Genomic DNA, 6,000 nt, shown 5'->3' with positions numbered 1-6,000 from the left:
ACGCAGGCATCCCAGAAGCTTGGATGTATAGCTGGTCTATAGCAATGGGTCATCATCGGTCTATGCCTTTGGCCTTTCATGACAGAAGTGACCACTTTCTGATGAAGAGAAAGATGGAAGCTTATGGGTAGGGAAGATTAGAGGAGAGAACTTTGGCTTTTGCCAGAATTAAGGCTGACCCACCTCTTTGCTTGTTCTAACTTTGATTCCTTTTGTTCCAGTGAGACCGGTACTAGTTAAAGACATTGTCCTTTTGTTTCCTTACTAACTATAATGCTTAAGACTGTTCGGCTATTACCCCACAGCCTCCTGCCCTTGGCTGGGAAGTGGGATGCTCCTACTGTCCAAACAGGACATTGAGTTGTGCTGTCCTCTCAGTGACCAGGACAGGCAACAGAGTTGAACTCCAGGCTCTAAGGCCGAGGGTATGTACCTGGCAGGCTGCTATCCTAGGCAGTGAGGTGCACTGACCCTTGATTAGTCTGCAGTAGAGGCGTCCGATCTGACTCCTGTTCTGCAGAATTCCCCCATTATTGTCTCACAAGCACGCCTCTTAACAGAGTCTTAGAGGGAAAAGTTCATCTATTTTGTGATCTTGTTTCTCACAGCAATATGTTGCCCTTTTTCTTCCAGAAGCATGCACCATTTTGTGTAACTTGTTTACAAACAACAGAAAATATCAGCTGTCTGTTCATTCCATCTGCTTCCTGCGAGAGGGAAGAATCATTATGTAGTGATGTCAGACAGTCCCCCGGCCCACAATGGGTCTTTCTCAGGTTGTCCCATCGTAGAAATCCTGCCTTTAGTGAAGCAGAAGACACAGGGTCTTCTAGGAGACCACTCTCAGAGGCAGAATCGGGAATTTGGCCTCTGGAACTTTCTCTTCCCAATGTGTGACATTGCGGAAACCAGTCTGGGCTCCTGAAGTTGCTATCAGGAAAGTGCTTGCATGGCGGACGGGATTGTTTCTGCAGAGAACAGGACACAAGTAGTCTGGTGGGCATTCTGATGCTCTGTAGGCTCCTGAGGGGGAGAGAGATGCTCTAAGACCAAGTGTGGCAGATGTCAGTGTTCACAGGAAAGTGGGCTGAGGTCCAGGTGCTAAGAGGAGAGGGAGGGAAGGGGAGAGGGAGGAAGAGAAATAAGGACAGAGGGAGGCAGGAGGTGGTGAGGGAGATAGTGAGAGACAGACACTCTAACTGAAAGACTTCCTGTGATTTGCCATCCAGCAATGTATGACAGCACACCTGTTCTCCAGGCATTCTGCAGGGAGCTCTATCTGCATTGTCTCATTCGGCTTTCCTAATGACCTGGAGATCTGGGAGGTCTGTCTAAGACCAGCACAACCACCTGCGACCCGGGGTCCTGGCCCAGGTCATCATCCTGCGTTCCACCTTCATCCCCACCTACAAATACACCTGGTCAGCTGGGAGCCTCTCTGAAGACTCAGGCCAGGCTGCCCTCTGCAGCTGAGATCTGAAAAGGAGATTGTGTTTCCTGCACCCACGGGATTCCCACCATCACTTTAGTTTGGGAAAGTGACTTCTCCCATGCTGTTGTGAAGGAACCCACTGATACCACTGGAGCATCCCAGGGTGCTTGGGCCGGGTGCTTTAGAGCAAATGTTGCCAACAGCCTCAAGGTCCAACAGTAAGAAAACAGGGTCATCAGTGATGGTACGTCTAAGCAACAGAATCCCAAGATTCATCGATAGGCAAGCATATTCCTGATTTTTAAAGACAAAATATCTGGGAGCAGTGTTCACAGCGTGGCGCTGTGAATTATAATATTCCAACCGCTCGTGCTGAAGTGTCTGGGTGGTTGTTGAGGATGGCCATCTAGGACGCCTTTGGACCCAGCAAGTAAGAGAAACAAGGGAAGCTGTCTATTAGAACATCTAATGTGGGGACAATGACTCCCCAACATCCCCAATGACCAAGAGCGTGCCTTGCCTCAAGGCAACAACATTTTAATATTTTAAGGAAAACGGTCTCACCAAACTGATGTGCCTGCCACCTGGGTCAAGAATGTAGGCACTAAATATCAACTTGATTCTGGGTGGCGGTATCTGGAGATTATTTTAATTTTTAAAAAAATTGTAAAGAGTTTTTTATTTTTATTTATTTTTTTTAAGATTTTATTTATTTATTTGAGAGAGAGACAGTGAGAGAGAGCATGAGAGGGGAGAAGGTCAGTGGGGGAAGCAGGCTCTCCATGGAGCTGGGAGCCCAATGTGGGACTTGATCCCAGGACTCCGGGATCATGACCTGAGCTGAAGGCAGTTGCTTAACCAACTGAGCCACCCAGGAGCCCTGTAAAGAGTTTTTTAGAAAGTATTTGTTCTTTTCAACTGTGACCATGTGTGTGTGATTCATGAAAAGACAAATAAGAATGAAAGGCCCCTTCTGTTGTAGCATAAAGAGGCATTTCTCAGCCTTAGATTTTGCATAGAAATCACAGCAACGTGCACTGGAAAAAGGCCTTGTGGTGCAGCCAATATCCAGGAAGCTCTTTATTTTTCCGATGTAACGTTTAGTAATTCGTCAGGTGCATATCACACCAGTGCTCATTACATCACGTCCCCTCCTTAATGCCCATCACCCAGTTACCCCACTCCCCTACTCACCTCCCCTCCAGCAACCCTCAGTTTGTTTCCTGTAATTAAGAGTCTCTCATGGTTTGTCTCCCTCCCTGATGACTTCCCCTTCAGTTCCCCGCCCCTCCCCTAGGATCCTCTATATTGTTTCTGATGCTCCACATAGAAGTGAAACCATAAGGGGCACCTGGGTGGCTCAGTGGGTTAAGCTTCTGCCTTCAGCTCAGGTCATGATCTCAGGGTCCTGGGATGGAGTCCCGCATCGGGCTCTCTCTTCATCGGGGAGCCTGCTTCCTCCTCTCTCTCTGCCTGTCTCTCTACTTGTGATCTGTCAAATAAATAAAATCTTTAAAAAAAAAAAAAAAGAAGTGAAACCATAAGATAGTTGTCTTTCTCTGGTTGACTTATTTTGCTCAGCATAATACCCTCTAGTCCAAAACTAAAATTCAGGAAGCTCTTTTTAAAAGAAAAAGTCTCAGATCACCTGGTTGGCTCAGCCATTAAGCATCTGCCTTCAGCTCAGGTCATGATCCCGGGGTCTTGGGATTGAGCCTCACATCGGGCTCCCCGTTCTGCCGGAAGTCTGCTTCTCCCTCTCTCACTCCCCTTGCCTGTTTCCCTCTCTCACTCTCTCTCCCCCTCTGTGTCAAATAAATAAATAAAATTAAAAATAGATAAATAAAAAGAAAAAAGTCTTTATAAACTTTCTTTCCCCAGACTTCCCTTGACGTCTCTGGACTCCTGAGCTATGTGACTTGGGGACTTGCTCCTGTCTAGATTTCAGCTGGCTTATGAGTTTAAAAAAAAAAGAAAGGGAAAAAAAGTCTTAGGGAAAGCATCTCTTGGTCCTGCCCCTCCGCTATCCGGTAAAGTCAGTGGGACCCCAAGCCCCTCCTCGCCTTCGCAGGGTCTGGGTCATTCACACTGAACGTGAAGGTCTTTGAGGCATCCTGTTCCCTCCACTGGACCTCAGGCTCCCCGGGGCTCGCTCTTTGGGGGCCTCCATCTCATACTTGGGCTGCACAGGGGAAGGCAGCAGTCCCCAGAACTTCGGTCCGGCGCCTTGCTGCCTGAATTCACAGTCCTTGGGCCCCTGACGAGTAACTCACCTTGCTGGTCACACTTTCTGCCTCAGTTGAATGCCATAAATGTGTCCACCTGATGGAATTTGGGGGCCATTATCTCTCCGGTTTCCAGGTGAGGAACACCAGGGATCCTAGAGTTGGGGTGGGATGCCCACGCATAGGAGCCCCAAATGCGGTTCGGACCACAGGCGAGCACTCTGCAGCCCCAAACCTCTGCTTCCTGGACTGAGCTTTCTGAGTTTCTCCCCTGGGGCTGAAGTGAGAAGTGTCTATTCAGCCGTGCTGCCCGGGGCCAGCTGCGTGGAGATCAGGGAGCACCAGGAGTGGTGGGAAGCAGTGTGCTCTGAGCCGGCATCAGCCGGATGCCCACGATGCTGACCCCCATAGTCTGGGCCACACAAGCTGCTGACAGCGCGCGGAATCCGGAATCAGAAGGTCTGATTCTGCTGGTTCCTCACCCTGCAAACTTGGAACAATCCAACTGCCTTCTTAAGAGCCTTTTCTTTCAGCTTGTCAAACTGGAATAAGCAGACACATCTCATGGCCGGGGGCGGGGTGGTTGGGAGGGCCCTGCAGGGTGGGTGCAAAGTGCTGGGGAGGGCACAGGCCCTCTGTGGTCGGGATTATTGCTACGCTCCCCGAGGCTGGGCTCCCTACACTTAATAAGACTCTGAGGACCCAGGGCTGAAGGCAGCATCTCCCTTCACTGTTCTCAGAAGATGCCTCCAGATTGTCGGGGGAGCTGTGAGTGTGCCCCATATGCGTTCTTGGGTTCTGCTAAGTGAGAGTGGGGATCAGACCATGCATGCCAGATACCCAGGAGAGTGCCGCTCCTGCGTCCAGCGTGCACTGACGGGGCAGCTTTCTTTCCAGGCTGTGGATTAAGACAGTCTAGAAGAACCATCGGGAGGCGGTTCAGAGGGCTGGAAAGGAAGTTTTTCCCTCAATAAATTTTGAACTAGTATACTTGAAAAGGCACTGGGGCTTCTAGGGCCCAAACAGTCTCTGTTGAAAAGAGTTACACTCGGGTTTTCTTTAGTGTGTTTTTTGAATATAATAAAAGTACAAGGAAGGAATGACAGAGAAGTTTAAAAATACCCTGATGTTAAAGAAGAGAAGACATCGATTTTTTTTTACTTCATTGCACCTTTATTGTTTACTCTGTTCACTGTTCAGAATTTTCATACAGTCTTTCTAGAATCACAAAGAACCTGGTAGATAACTCCCGGCCGCCCGATATCTCGTTTTATTTCTAACCAGCCTCCTCTGGTCCCTCGTCCTTATTTGTATGATATTCTGTCAGTGTCCAAGGAGTTCCCAAGGCTTATTTATTTTTATGGAGGAGGGGAGAGGGAGGTGTGCAGAGCTGGCCCTTAGCAAAGCTATCAGGTCCCTGACCTGACCTCAAGGGCTCTTTGCAGTGCCTTCCCCTCCTGAGCATTTCCTCTCTCTCCAGAAACCCAGTCCTGGCTGGGCTAAGGAAAGGATCAGATCGGGGAGGGGGCGTTTCAGCCACATGATCTCTCTGAGCCCGCCTTTCTTCTACGATGCTGGGAAAAGACCTCCCCATCTCACAGGGTTACAGGGAGAATTCAATGACCTAAGGAATATAAAGTGTCCGGCACTGTGTCTAGCACACCGCGTGCCCTAAATGCATGTCTACTTCCTTTCGGTAGGGAAGAGAAGACACCTGATGAATAATGTCAGAGCCAGGTGCTCAAGGGCATCTGCTTTATAAAAGAACCTGGTCCCTTAGAAGAGCACAAGAAATGACTCTCTAATGGTGGAATTTCAGATACCACAACAAGGGGAGGGAGAGATCTGGCGATAGAGACCTGCCGCGCGTCATTTGAACCCAACAAGGCAAGTTGCTGCTTCTTTCGTCCATGAACAAGTCTGGCACTGGCAAAAGGAATTGTGACCGTCTTTGTCACAGCCAGGCAAAGACCCGTCTCAGGGAGCTGGGGGAACTGGGCAAATTCATATATATTCACCCAACCCTACCGGGGAGGAAGTGGCTTTGCGGGGGTATAAACCAGGAGCTTTAAGAAAGCACAGCAATCTTTTGGGGGTGATCATTCTGTCCCCTTCTTGTGCCCTTAAAAGGTCACCTGTCACAGGGGTATCCTTGCAGCCTGAAACACCCAGATCTCTCACTGCAGGGACTGAATCCACATGCCCTTTACATCCCACCTACTTTGATAAAGGTCCCAGGCAGCTCACTAAGGAAGGGATTATGCGCTCACGCTGGCCTCTACCCCCTCGATCTCCCCTATCTTACACGGCATGTGGCCATTAAGATAAAAATCTGATCGACAA

Source organism: Enhydra lutris, unplaced genomic scaffold (genome assembly GCF_002288905.1).
Source record: "Enhydra lutris kenyoni isolate GAN:26980312 unplaced genomic scaffold, ASM228890v2 scaffoldscaffold20, whole genome shotgun sequence".
Taxonomy (NCBI): domain Eukaryota; kingdom Metazoa; phylum Chordata; class Mammalia; order Carnivora; family Mustelidae; genus Enhydra; species Enhydra lutris.
The sequence above is the reverse complement of the archived record's forward strand: the minus strand, read 5'-3'. Positions refer to the sequence as shown.